The 15062-nt window shown below is 47.2% G+C and overlaps 1 protein-coding gene across 3 annotated transcripts in view; it reads left to right on the top strand.

The window, feature by feature from the left end:
* The window catches only part of RBM47 (RNA binding motif protein 47), a 341878-nt gene that overhangs the window by 163167 nt on the left and 163649 nt on the right, over positions 1 to 15062 (top strand). The window contains exon 3 of one of the 3 annotated variants that reach the window (XM_085642211.1): positions 6609 to 6738. The exons of the other annotated variants lie outside the window; for them this stretch is intronic. The gene's annotated coding sequence lies outside the window, so the exon portion shown is untranslated. The remainder of the gene's footprint in view (positions 1 to 6608; positions 6739 to 15062) is intronic. 3 annotated transcript variants of the gene reach the window in all.

The following is a 15062-nucleotide window of genomic DNA, read 5'->3' on the forward strand; positions in this document are numbered from 1 at the left end:
TTCATCCGGACCTGGCCTCTTTGTCGGAACCGCTCCGCACCCTGACCCACAGCGATCGTCGGAGAGAATGATCCGCAGCTGCCAACGGAGCATTCAATTCCATCAAGATTGCCCTCATGGACAAGACAGTGATGGCCTACTTCCACCCAGGGAGACGAACAGAGTTGGTGGTAGACGCCAGCCCAGTAGGCCTGGGAGCGGTCCTCCTACAAGAACATGGAAGTTAGTCACATACGACAGCCGGGCGCTATCAGACACCGAGACCAGATACGCCCAGATCGAGAGGGAGGCCCTGGTTATAAAGTGGGCGTGTCAACATTTTATCTCTATCTGTATGGACAGGAGTTCCAGGTAGTGACGGACCACAAACCGCTGCTCCCACTCTTTGCCGGATCATTGAGGCTGACGCCTCCCAGGATTGAAAGGTGGGCCGTTCAATTATAGGCGTACAACTTCAAGGTCATCTTCCGTCCAGAGGCACATAACCCTGCAGACTACCTCTCGCGTCACCTTGAGCCGTCAGTTGCTCGGACCCCGCCTGCAGATGTGGCATACTCGGAGGCGTTTGTGAAGATGGTCTTGTACGGGGTGTGCCCAAAAGCCATGACATTGGAGGAGAATGGCCAAGCAACGGCCGAGGATGAGACGCTCACCAGGGTGAAAAAAGCCCTACTGAACAGCGGATGGACTCATTTCCTGGACAGGGTTCATTCGCTCCGGGCAGAAGAGAGCCATGCTCAGCAACAGCTCTGGCAAATCCACCACGAGCTGAGCGAAGGAGAACAGGGAGTGGTCCTGAGAAGGCATGTTAACGTGATCCCCAAGGCGCTGCAGGACCGCATTATCCGGCTGGCACACGTGGGGCATCAAGGGATGGCGAAAACCAAAGCCCGGCTGCGAAACAAGCTCTGGTTCCCAACAATGGACACCCGAGTCGAGGACATGGTGTGACAATGTCACTCATGCACCATCAAGGGTGGCGATCCGGCACCTGTCATCACTGAAGAGCCAAACAACATCCCATGGTTAAAGGTCAGCATTGACTTCGGGAGCTTCCCCGATGGCCGCCACACACTGGTGCTTTTTGATTCATTTCAAAGTTCCCGGTTGTAGAAGTGCTAGCGTCAACGGCGTTCACGCATGTCAAGAGAATTCTGGATATGACTTTCGCCCTCCTAGGCCTGCCGGATTAAATTTGGTCAGACAACGGGCCTCTGTTCCAAGGCCACGAGTTCCAAGGATACCTAGAGAGCAAGGCGATCCGCCATAGGAAGATCACACCTCTGTGGCCCCAAGCTAATGGAGAGGTGAAATGCTTCATGCGCACGCTCAACAGGCTTCTGCGCATCGCCGTGGATCAAGGGGAGGACGTTGCGTCAGCACTCAATCAATTTCTAGATGCATACCGGCAAACGCCCCACAGCACCACCTGGTGTGCCCCATCTCACTTGCTCATCAAAAGCGCCCCACGGGACAGCATTGCATCTGACGCGGAATGGAAACCACCAGAGAGGGACAAAATGCCACACAGGCTAGCAGGAGTGTGACCATCCAGAAGGCCAGCGCTACCAGAGGAGCGAAAGAGCCCCAGCTGGAAGTCAGGGATTGCGTCGTGGTTAAAGACAGGCACCACGGCTGGAATGTTTAGAACGCCGTACGAGCCAGAAGAATGGACCATCTTCAAGGTGCAAGGGACCATGGTCACAGCGCAGAAAGGATAGCAAGTGGTCACACGGAATGTATCATGTTTCAAGAAAACCCATGGTTTGAAAACCGACTCGGAGGAGATCGAAGATGTGGTAGAGGCTCCGTGTCACATTTCCATCAGCTCGCCGACGTCCGTGACCTCCTCAACAATACACTCACAAGCAGGAAGCGGACAAACCGTGATTGAAACAGCCGAGATATTGTGACTGAATCCCCTCCAAATACCCAGGCAGATGCAGTGGCCAGCTCCAACTCCCGGAGCCAGAAGTATGGTCTCCGGTCGAACCATGCACCCAGCCTAAGGTTGCAGGACTTCCTGTGCACATCCCCTTAGGCATGCGGAGTGTGGTGAACAGACACTAAAGAAAAGAAGGGATGTAGAGAGCCACCCGGGCTCTCCTATACATTGTGTCCAGCATGCGTTCCTCGGGGCGGGCTCGACCTGAGGAGATATAATAAACGGCAAAAGACCACTAGGGGTCTTCCCGCCATACCCTAGCCAACTGTGTGGTGTGTACATATTCGTGGCACTGTTTAGGCCCACATACCCCGGGCCCCCGCCGCGCTACACAGCCTTCTCTTTCCACCTCCTTCCAGTTTGCTTTGGGCAGCAACAGAGCCAGGTTTAGACAAATGGTACCAGGGTGGTGTTTCATCCTTTCTAATCCCCACGACTTTCTCCCCGGGATTCACCATCTCACCCCACAATGTCACAGATTCCCACCCCTGTTTTCGGTCCTAAATATCCTCACACTTGCCACAACACCATTTAATAATCCTGTCCTGCGTATAGGCTTCTCTAGAAACAAAACACCGAAGCACATTTAGCAACACCCAAGCACATCAGGCATCAGTTAATAGAACAAAGCGTGCCACGTCACAGAGGTTCATTACCAGTTCGATAGAGCCCGATTCTCAAAAAAAGCTGGAAATGTACTCATGTAGGCTTGCACGTGCAATCTGACTAAATGTATGTCGTTTTTGCAAAGGGCAAAGTATTCCAGCTGAACTCTTGGGAATCTGTAGCTGCTGCAGATTGCTAAAGGTAGTGCTGCCATGAGAAAATATGTTTGCTTCACGTGTGCCTGGGTACATTTCTGAATTATGAAATGTGCTGCTTTTTGTTTCTTCAGAGACAACATATTTTTCCCATCCCCCAGCACTCCACCGATTCTGGGGGTACTCGCTCTCCTGTTCCACATTCAAAATAACACAAGTAAATCTCTGAAACTGTTCTTCGTTTGTCTATTGATTTCCAAATGTTTGCGAATACCCATGGGAAATGCGCACGTTCACAAAGTCTGGCAAGTTGCTCCATACTGCAACGCCCACGTACTGCACCCCTGGGTGCAGATTTACCTACAATAAATATTCCCCCCGTACTGTAAGAATTCTAGGTGAGAGGAAATTAATTTGCGGACGCAAATTCACATTCTGCAAATGAAGAAAGTGGATTTTTGAAGTAGTGGCTCACAGAAGCGTCTCTTCGTGCACAAATACCATTGCACATCGGGTCCGTAGTCTTTCAAGTGGGACAGTACATTTTAGCTACTTTTGATAATTAGTCTCCTAACAACCACGTACTTTTCTCTGCCATCATATATAAACAATAGTGTCCCCATCAATAACTGATACCAGATTGTCAGACTATTTTCCACTACATCATAAACAGGGATTCACACTGGCACCACCAATTTCCTGATAAATGTTTTATCTTGGATCATACTCTGGGGCGTACACTTTTCCGTCACTACAGGAAGAGGCCCGAGTTCTACTTTAACAAGATGTCAGATGCCTCTTGAATATTTGCCAATCTCTTCTTCCAAAGCTGTCCACTTTCTTCAGAGCTTCATAAAGTACTTGTATTAATCCCAATGACTAATCTGTTTTGCTCTTAGGCTTGAACAACAAAAGGCAGGAGAATTCCACCACTCACCTAGCCTAAGGGACTCCTTTCCATTTTATTTATCAAGGAAGCCACTTACTCACATAAGTTGAAACATATTTGGACATCTACAAACAGCCCACCAACCACACTGTAATAGAAACTGCATTTCCATGGCTCTCGCCTTGACTTTCATGACATCAAACACGTCCTCCTAGAATCAGAAACATAAGACATCTCCAGGCTGAGAGCAGACAGTACACCTCACCGTCTGTGCATCAATTTACAGCCTGCTGAGACCTCTATATATATCATGTGTAGTCACTTGGAGGTGCATCTTAGCGTATGAACTTAAAGAAACCTATGTCTAGGAGGAAAGCTTAATTTGCTGACAACAGTTCTGTCGGGTTTGATCAGTTAAAGGCTCTCTCAAATTCCTCCTAAACATCCCTTTAACTTTAGCATTTTAAGGTCAATGATCTAATGTGTACAATATTGCTCCGTAGAATGGCCTTTAGGACAGACAATTTCATATCACTGGTTGGAGTGTGTAAGTTTCATGTGCTTGCCTCTTATTTCCTGGCTTTCCTTCCTCTTCTCGTGTTTGACCCTCCACTTAAGCACAAATTAATTACTTTCTTTATGACTGGATGAATTGTATTCTTTCGCAGCTCAGGCGAGGGAAATACTTTTTGTTTCTTAGAGAAGTCATCGGGAGCACATGTGTTTCCTTGATCTCATCACCATGTGCTGGTAACATGTATATTGTCCAGGGCATTGACTAAAGAGGAGACTTAATTCGGTTAGTTTTGTCTACTGAGTCCACAAGTTGCATGAAAGCCCCTGTCTTGGCACACAAACGCAGTATTCAGGATGCTGGAGGAGGGCAGGCTGCTCAGCTGGTCTATAAGGCTGAAAATAAATCTAGCATGACTGAAAAGAGATGTCTTTCCCCATGGAGGTCCATAAGCGTGCTCCTTTGGCTGCTGCCCAGCTCCAATAGGCCAGAGCATTCGCATCAGTTCCTAGTTAAGTCTCGGCTGGAGATAGCAGCGCGTATGCGCTGCTCTCGTCATTCGAGAGCTTCTTGGAATCAATACGGATTCCGAAGCTTTCAGAGGCGGACTTGAAGCCCCGCCCATCTCTTTCTATTAGCTGGCGTCATCCTCCATGATAAACGCTGGCTCAGGATTGAAAAGGAGGCTTCTTAGTCCCTCCTAGTTACCGTCCTGTCCACTTTTGGCCCCGCCCACCGGGATTGGCTCTCTCACTTGCGGCGTTACACACTCTCCCTCATTAGCTGGGACGCAGCTGGGACGCACTATGTTTTTCACACAACGCCGACAGCTTGCTTAAAATGCGCCTCGGCGTGCTCCTGTTGCCACCTCCCTCGGGCCAAGGCTTGTTATTCAGTGCGCTTTTTGTTTTACAAGAGCAGCCCGACGGCGCCGCATATCTCTGGCCAAGCCATGTTAAGTATGCTTTTTGGGTGACAATAGCGGCCGGCGCTGCACACAGCACTTGCTAGAGGCTGCCCCAGCAGTCTCCACCAGTACGCTTTTTTGACAATAGCGGCTGGTGCCGCACACAACACTCGCTAGACGCTGCCTCCATGCTGACGCCCGGGTGTATTTCCAAATTGCACCCGTCCGCAAAGGAATGGCCCGCTGCTTGTCTAAGACAAGCGGTCCCCCTCCTCGTGCTCTGCCCCAGCGGGAGCCAATGGCGGCCAGAGGGCGCTGCTAGGCAACAGCGTGGCTCTGACTCCAAGGGACAGCTGGGCCCCTAACCATTCCTGCCCCGAGGTGGCTCCGAAAAGCCCAGTGTGCCCGTCGGCGGTGAGTGCTGCCTGCATGCTTGTCTCCCTGCTTTACCTGTGTGCACTCCTGGCAGGGGGTGGCCTGTTCTACCTCCGTGCGCTGCTGGGGGTGAGCGTCTGCGTGCTCCCTGGCCTGTGCACTGATGGTGGTGTGCACCTGCATTCTCTACCTCTGTGCACTGCTGGGAGGGGCGCCTGACTGCTCTACCTCTGTGAACGCAACATCTGACTCCCCCCCACCCACACCCGCCCCAGCGCCCCGAAAGTGCTGACCAGTACAGGTTAGGTCAGTATAGAAGGCAGAGGCACCCACCTCTGAGAGGGCCACCGCTCACGCACCGCCTCTCTGGGGGCTAGTCTGTTGCCCTGCCACGCGCTATGAAAACGTCCGATAGTCACCTGGATCATCATGGCAACCCATCCTGGTCTTAACACCTAGGGGTCTCTAGCCCACCGGGAGAATGCAGAGGCGCACCGGCCCTGCCCAGAAACTTGGCAAACTATGCTGCTTCACCCCAGGGCCAAGTGCGCGGGTTGAATCTCGATCTCACACGTTTAGTATTTTTATGGTAACCTTTAATTTTGGTTTTCTGTTTAATTGCTGTAACTAGTTAAGTTTCAGGTTTGATTTTCCTTTTCAGGAATTGTGTTAGCATTTTTATGGTGATTTTCTTTTTTAATTATTTTGAATGTTGGTTTTATGTTTAACTGCCGTGGTTAGTTCAGTTTTCGTTTTCCGATTATCAGTGGAAGTACAGAATTAAAAGAACCAACCAGGACAATATATATGCACATATAGGTGTATACATTACATATTTTAGTACATGATGCATTTTACCCCAGTCTTGCTGTTAAGTTGCACTAGAAATAATAGCTATCAGTTTCCCAAGTCGGCAGGCTCGAACGCTGTATTGGCTGTAAAAGTTTTAAAATGCATGCAGATTTCCACAGTAGGAGGTTCAATAGACTGAGCTATGCGGTTATCTGGTGACTAAGTGTGTCAGCTAGTATGTTAGCACAGTGGTTAGTGGGTCAGATGAAGAAGTCTGTTTTGCAGTAACACGCAGTTTCCAGTACTAATAAAATAGCTCAGGTGCTCAATGTGCCTGCTGCACAGCTCCACGTATCATCTCAGGTCATAGATCCAAACCCTAGAACTTTGGTCTGTAGGTTCATTCGTTTAATATTGTGTTTCAGATGGAAGCCACAGGTAACTGTTTCCAGTCCTGATCAGAGGGTTATGCAGCCTCAACAAAGACCTGGGACTATTGTGCATGGAAACGTTTACGTGCATACAGCGCTAACCGAAGCTTTCACTCTTTTGAGGGTAAGAAGCCGAGTACTATTGAATTAGGCAGTGAACAATACTACAGTAATTAATGCTTACTATTAAACGCAAAAAAGAAGTTGTATCCTCTGTGCATGGGCAATAATAGTATAATTAATAACCTAGCACTACAGTGGATTTAATATGTTAGGGTGTTAACTGACTGTTTTCAGGTCAGTGCTTGCACAGAGGACTCAAGGGCATCGGTTTATGGTTGTTTAATATCTGCTAAAATATCCAGACTGGGTACAGGTAGCTCCTATTGCACATCACCTACCACCAAGTGCAAGCGAGTGCTTCACCCACCACTAATAACAAAGCATTAAAAATGCAATAGGTCTCGCCTTTTATTAAGTAAAAAACAATTGCTTTGCTATACAGTACCATTAGCAAAGCAAATGGCTTTAGCTTAGTCAAAGGCGAGACCTATTGCATTTTCAATGCTTGTTTTTTTTTTGCTGCAGATTTATATAGAGCGAACTCGACCCGAAGGTATTGGAGCGCTGTAAATGAGCACCAGTTACATTACACAAGGACACATTCATTATTTGGTAGACGCGAAGAGATTAAGTGATTTGCCCAGAATCACAGGATGCTGAGCCAATGCTCGAACCCGGTTCCCCAGTTCCAAAGTCAGCAGCTCTAGCCGTACAGCTACATCCTCATCCCCCTCGTTCTGTGGAAGTTAAATTAGGCCTTGGCAAGTGTGAGAAAGTGGGTTTCTGTTGCAGTAAACCCCTCCCCCCTTTTTTGTTTGTTGCCAGATTACTGATTCTCTTTGACTTGATGTGCTCTGGGGCCCTGCCAATCAGGACCCCAGGGCCTGCGTTCTTTCCCCAAAACAAAACCCAATTAGCATCTCTGGCCACATGTCTGCCCCTGGTAAATGGTACCATAGGTACCCAGGGCACTGTGACAAGAGAAGGCCCCTAAGGACTACAGCACTTATTGTGCCACCCTTAGAGGCCCTGTACCCTGACACACACAGACACTGCCTTTGCAGGCTGGGTGTCTAGGTGCAGAACCAAACAAAGATTCTACATGGCACACATCCCTGTGTGCCATGCCCACAAACCACTGCCCTGGCATACATCAGTTACCCCTCTAGCTAGGTGCCCTATGCCAGTGGTGAGGGTACAGGTGCATGAGCCCTGTACCCCTACAGTACCCAGGTCCATTCCTGGGTCTTGTAAGTGCAGTGCTGCCATTAAGAGTATATGGTGCAGGGAGGTTGTCATTACGAACTCCACAGCACCATAATGGCTACACTGAAGACTGGGAAGTTTGGTATCAAACTTCTCAGCACATTAAACCCACACTGATGCCAGTGTGGGATTTAATGTAAAATGCACCACAAAGGGCATCTTAGAGATGCCCCCTGAAAAACGACCAACTACCAGTGACCTGACTGAGTGGCTGCGCAGGCTGCCATCACCAGACATGTTTCTGGACCCCTGGGTCGAGAGCCTGCTGCTCTCTGGGGCCTAAAACGATGCACATCCTGGGACGAGGTGCCAAGCCTCCTCCCCCAGGATGGGCAGGGTTCACGAAGAAGAAGCTTCAAAGGCATGTCGCCTTTGTGAGCCTCTACAGACCATTTGCTGCTTTCAGCAACTGGTACCCACTGGTTCTACCCCCCACTTTGGGCAGGAGAACCAGCGGGAAAAACAAGTGAGGAAGAGAGGTGTGCCCACCTCTGCCAACTCCACCCCTAAGGTGGGGGAGGTGAAGCACAACCATGAGTCCCCGCCATCTTGAGGATGGGGGGACCCAGCCAACCAGGGACAGGATCCTGCCCCCCCTCCAACTGGAAAGTGGCAGAATAGGGGGAGTACCCACCCCCGGGAAGGGACCCATTGGTCCCTGCCCTTTACCTACCTGTTACGCCCCTAAATTTAGTATTTAGTGGTCCCCTGACCCTTCCTTCCTCAGATCCAGCAACCACAAGAAAAGAAGGACGAAAATCCGTGCAGAGCTAACAAGAGGACGACTCCCACTGACTTGTCCCCAGCCCTACAGGCCTGTCTCCCCTCGAACGTGCTCCTGCGAAACCCCGGTGTGTCCAGCGGCCAGCAACCTCAAAAACTCCGCTGGACCTGCCTGCCTTCACTCTCCAAGCTGTTTCTCCTGAGAACACCGGACGTGTTTAAACTGCAGCTTCTGGTGCCAGCCAGGAACCGCGAATCCAGCACACTCTGCACCCGCCGAACCCGGACCGTGTTGAGTGAACAAACACCACGAGGAGGTCCCCCCGGCGATCCTGACCTGAGATCCGGCGACCCCTGATCTGCCTCAAGCCTCCAGACGATGCCTGCAGCCTCAATCCAGAGGACCCCCGCCTACCGCGACCAGAGCGGCCAAGAAAATTCGACATCCAAAGGCACCTCTGCACCCGATGCCCCACGCCCTTTTGTGCCCAACCCAGTGGTGCCTAAACATCCCTTTGCATCCCAACTTACCCCTCGAAGTGGTGGTCACTCCTGGAAGATCCTCGTCCCCGAGCCTGCAGTGTTTCTTTGCCCCGGAGAATCTCCATTGAAATCAACAGGGCACCCGACCTCAAAACAGCACCCTTCACCCGGCTGCCCTGGCACCTCTGAGGGTGCCCCTTTGGTGCTAACTTGGTCCCCAACTTGCCCTGAGTTTAACCCTAGGAGCTTTGCTCCCACAACCCCGTGGCCTGCTTGCCAGCCACCACCAACCGGAGCCCCCCTATCCTCCATAGGATAACATTGGGCCTCAACACTCTGCACCAGGCCGCCCGAGGGCCACTGGGGGTGCAACAACAGTGCATCACTGACCCTGGGAGACACCTGAGTCCAACCCCAGAACCTTAACTCAAAAGACCGATTACTTACCTCGAGACCGATAACTCACTTTTCCTCATAGGATAACATTGACACTTTTCTCCCAAAAAGTTGTCGACTTTTGAAAACTAAGAATATTCCTTAAAAATCGCACAAATAACCTAACCAAATTTTCTCAACTGTTTGCAGGAAAGGTCCCAGTGCTGAACCCAGGTGTCCAGCACTGAGTAAGAAAAGTAACTGAAAAGTAACTTACCTGTGAATTGAATTTCCTTCCATAGGATAACATTGGGGGTTCTTTGTCAAAAAGTTTCAAAGTGTCAACTTTTGAAATACAAGAATATTCTTTAAAAATCGTACAAACTACAAAAACGTAATTACTTACCGATATCCCAGTGCTGAGTCTAGGAGTCCAGCACTGGATTACAAAAGTAACGCAAAAGTAACTTACCTGCTAAGTGAATTCCCTCTCATAGGATAACATTGGTAATTCTATGAGAAAAAGTTCCTGTCAACTTTTGAAATGCAATAATATTCTTTAAAAATCGTATCTTTAACCAAACCACATTTACTCACCTGTTTTCAGGAAATGTCCCAGGGCTGAATCTAGGATCCAGTCCTGTGGTTAGAAAAGTAATCTGAAAAGTAATTAACTGCATTTTATTTAAAAAGCCCATTCAATTGAATGTACTATACCTGCAATGTGTTGCAAACTGCTTTCTTAAACCTGTAACCAAAACCAGTACAAGTTATACTGCAATTCTGAACTGTGTTCATACAAGTCAATTACTACTGCAAAGTATTTAAATGCTTACCTGTACCAGGCTTGCTTGGATCTAGAAATAAAACAACAGTATATTTTTTTATACAAAACAATTGGCCTAGAGTTCAGTTCTTGAGTGTGTGAGACCATTTGTTGCTTGAGTGTATACATCAAATGCTTTACACTGTCCTCTGATACTGCCTTACTGCTCGACCAAGCTACCACTTTAGAGAGTAAGGTTCTATCTAACTTGAACCTCTGCCAAACCTCTAGAGACTCTTGGACTCTATACACACTGTACCTCACTTTGGTGCAGTATATATAGAGCCAGTTTCTTACAGCAAGCTTTTCATTTTTAATCCTAACACTTCTTATTCAACTGTTATAGTCTTTTAAGTAATTGCAACTAGTATTCTGTGTTAGTTTTAAGCAGGATCACATGCTTTTCAAATTCTGTTTAGAGTTTCCTGCGTTAAAAGTATTTGAAAAATAGACCATGGTGTTTATAGAGGTTAATAATATTAAATTGAATGTACAGTTTTAGACACCTTTAGATATCCATTTGCTTCCATACAATAATTTTAAAATGTTTTTATATTTACTTTTTTAACAATGCAATACAAAAAAGCATTGGTTGGGCCAATAACTCGTAACTCATATAATAAATGTGTGACCTATTTATTTGTGAATACTTCTTGAACTGGCAGTGTGTAAAGACGGCATACGCTGTTTACAATGCACTGAAGGCCCATTGCAATAGTGGATCGAATCTGGGAGCCTCTGAAATTGAATAAGCTACGACTTTCTAATGTCCAGGGACAAATGTTTTTCAATTATTTGAATTCCTCTAGTGCAAAAAAACTTGTAATTGGGAAACAAATTTCCAGAGGTACATATATTTAAGTGCTCTGCTGCCATTTCAAATCCCTTCTTGAAAGAGTCACACCCAAAAACAAATACTACCAAACATTGTCCTAGTATTGAGGTTCTGACACACATTCCCGGCCAGCAGCACCCAACACAACAAAACCCCTCACCTTCAACGATCGTTGTTCTTACAATAAATAAACTGCTATTCTTAGTCCCTTTGGCCGACACAAGCACTACCTCCCTGGTGCTGCGCACGTCCAATGGTCGACACCAGGGAGGGCCCCCTTTAACCCACGGTGCGATCGCCCCTACCCCAAAAAATAAAGGTTTTTTTGTATGGCTGTGATATTGGCAGGGGGTTGGCCCTCCTGCTTAGTGGCCAACCACCTGTAGGGGCTTTTTTTATAGATGTGTGGTTTCGCCCCCAGGGTAATCACACCTATAAAAAAATCTACATCAACAGAAAGAGAGATATATCCCCACCCCCAAATAAAATGCCACAGTTGTTCTGTCCACCACCCCCTCCCACCCCCCCCCCCCCAGGAAACAGATGGGGGCAATAGCCTCTGATCGAAAGCCCATTAGGAACTAAGGATTATGTTGTTTTTTATTCGTAGGGGCTGACCAGAATGGGCATACCAATGTCCCCATCTGGGTGTCTAGCTTCCACAAATCTCTGGGTTTGGTAGGTTTCCCTAGATGGCCGCCGAGCCAGGGGCCAAAAACACAGGTGCCCCCCCTGGCAAAACCAGGTTGTTTTGTGATAGGTCATTTTGATGTCTCCATAATATGCTTTGGGCCCTTGCCTGTCGCGGCTACTTGGCAAACCCACACAAGTGAGTCACCATTTTTATCAGGAGACCTGGGGGAACACTGGGTGGTAGGAAATGTGTATCCGCCTGGTGATCCCACAACTTTCCCACAAAGAAATTCGGAGAAACTTTTGATTTTCTTCAGCTAAATTTGAGGTTTGCGGGGGATTCTGGGTAGGAAAATGTTGGAGGGTCCACACAAGCCATACCCCCCTGGACTCCCCTGGGTGTCTCGTTTTCAGAAATGCGTGGTTTTGGTAGGTTCCCCTTTATGGCTGCTGTGCCCGGGGCCACAAAAGCAGGTGCTCACCTTGCAAAACCAGGTCGTTTTGTGATAGATAATTTTGATGTCTCCACAGTATGTTTTGGGCCCTTGTCTGTAAAGGGTACTTGGACCACCCACACGAGTGAGGTACCATTTTTATCGGAAGACCATGGGAAATGCTTGGTGGTAGGAAATTTGTGTCGGCCCAGTGATCCCACAACTTTCCCACACAGAAATTTGAGAATAATTAGATTTTTCAAGCTAAATTTGAGGTGTGCAGGGGATTCTGGGTAGGGAAACGTAGGGGGGTCCACGTAAGCCATACCTCCCTGGATGCCCCCGGGTGTCTAGCTTTCAGAAATGTGTGGGTTTGGTAGGTTTCCTTAGATGGCTGCTGAGCCCGGAGCCAAAAACCCAGGTGCCCCCCTGCAAAACCAGGCTGTTTTGTGATAGGTAATTTTGATGTCTCCACAATATGTTTGTGTCCCTTCCCTGCTGCGGGCACTTGGCCCACCCACACAAGTGAGGTACCATTTTTATCAGGAGAATTTGGAGAATGAAGGGTGTGTAGAATTTTGTGGATCCACGCAGATTTCAGAACTTTCAAACACAGAAATGTGAGGAAAAGAACCTAGTGAAAGCCACACAAGTCACTTCCTCCTAGACTCCCCTTGGTGTCTAGTTTTCAGAAATGTGCAGGTTTGCTAGGTTTCCTTAGGTGCCAGCTTAACTAAGGTCCAAAAACCACAGCTAAGCACACTGCAAAAAAAGGGTCAGTTTTCACTGGAAATAAATGATGTGCCAACGTTGGGTTTTGGGCCGTGTCCTTTCGCGGGCACTATGCCTACCCACACAAGTGAAGTACCATTGTTATTGGGAGACTTAGGGTAACACAGAATAGTAGAACAAGTGTTATTGCCTATTGGCTTTCTATGCATTTCTCCCTTCCAAATGTAAAACAGTGTGTAAAAAAGAATTCCTTTTCAAAAATCCCCTTTAATTCACATGCTGGTATAGGTACCCATATATACGGAGTTGTGCAAATAACCACTGCTTCTACACTCTATATGTTGTTCCCATTTCGGAAATACATAGTTTTTCTTTATACCTATTTTCCACTCTTTATATTTTCCAAGTGAAGTGCTGTATACCCGGTACAGAATGAAAAACCATGGCAAGGTGCAGCTCAGTTATTGGCCTACAAGTCCTATATAGCCCTGCAACCATAAGGCTCCAGTGGACACAACAGTATATTGCTTTTAAAAATCTGCCATACTTAGAAGAAGTTACAGGTGAAAATGCAGGTACAAATGGCTGTTTTTAACTCATTTTCAATATCTTTTAATTTCAACTGTTGCTTTCTATAAAAAACCTTGAAGGATCTACCCAAATAACCCCTTGCTGAATTCAGAATTTTGTCTACATTTCGATAATGTATAGCTTTCTGGGATCTTTTATTGGTTTTACATCAGTTTCTAGCACAAACTGAAAGGAGGTTGAAAGTACAAAAAATAGGCTTTGTTCCACTAACAAAAGCCTGCCTAATCCTGAAAGCTGGGAAGATGGTGGTTTTATCACCACAAACGCTTTGTTGATACCATTTGCAGGGAGAAAACCAGACGTTTTCTTATTCAGCACTTTTTTCCAAATTTTCAGCAAAAACCTAAAATGTAGATGTACTTTAGCTAATTTCTGGGTCCCCCTCTAGAAGAATCCAGAAACCATGGGTATCTTTAGAAACCTCAGGATGTTGGAAGAGAGGGACACAAATTTGATGTGGATACCTTATGTGGACTAAAAGTTAAAGGGGCTTAAGCGTGAACCACCCCAAATAGCCAAAAAAGGGCTCAGCACTGGGAGGGAAAGGCCCAGCAGTTAAGTGGTTAAAGTGCTGAATGAACATGAGAAGCAGCTTTAGGTGTAAGGTTATATATCCTGTATCACCCACTGACTATCTTATTTCACAAACAACACCTGTTAATGTTGATTATTAGTTATGCATTACTGAACTATAATACTAAACAAAACATCAGAATTTTCAGACGGTCTTTGAAAACAATGAGGTTGGAGTGGACGCTAACTGGCCCAATGACTGAAAATATCACAAGCTCTTTTGTGTTGATCTCACTGGACGACTGCAGCCATGCACACTGCTGCTGTCATACAATGGCTGCATCGACTGGCAGAGGGGATGCTGGCTAAGAGGGCAGCAGGAGTGTTTTCATCCCTTTCACCCTTCCCACCGTGGCACACTGATGGTCTCGATGGATCACCAAACTCATAGTCTAATAGCAGTTCTGACTTGAGGAGCAAGCAGTGTTGTGACAATGATTTTCCTACGCTTTCATTTCTTGTCATTCCCTGTGTAACTCTAACCCGAGTGTCAGGCAATTACCTCCCTACATCACCCACTCTCCACGTCACCCGGCATATTTGAGCCTTTTTCAGAGAATAACCCATCCAACTTCTAGCACTGATAGCTCAATGTGGGGGCTTCTTTAACATAAAGGAAGTTCATATTTTGAGATGAGTGGCTTGAATTGGGAGGCTGTTGATATCAGAAATATGCTGTTACCCACTAATTGTATTAATGCAATATAAGCATATTGATTATTACAAAAAACGCTTGGGGAAGAGAACATTTGGCAGCTGAAAGGCCTTCCAAAAAAGTTTGAACCATAAAGGTTTTGTAATGTTTGCATGGGGAGGGGAAGTAGTGTAGGAACAGGTGATGGAAGCAATGGGGGGATAAAATAAAACTAAATCTGGGCAGAGGGGCAGAGGAGCACACAATGGAGACAGCAACA

This window comes from Triturus cristatus, chromosome 2_2, assembly GCF_964204655.1.
Source record: "Triturus cristatus chromosome 2_2, aTriCri1.1, whole genome shotgun sequence".
NCBI lineage: Eukaryota > Metazoa > Chordata > Amphibia > Caudata > Salamandridae > Triturus > Triturus cristatus.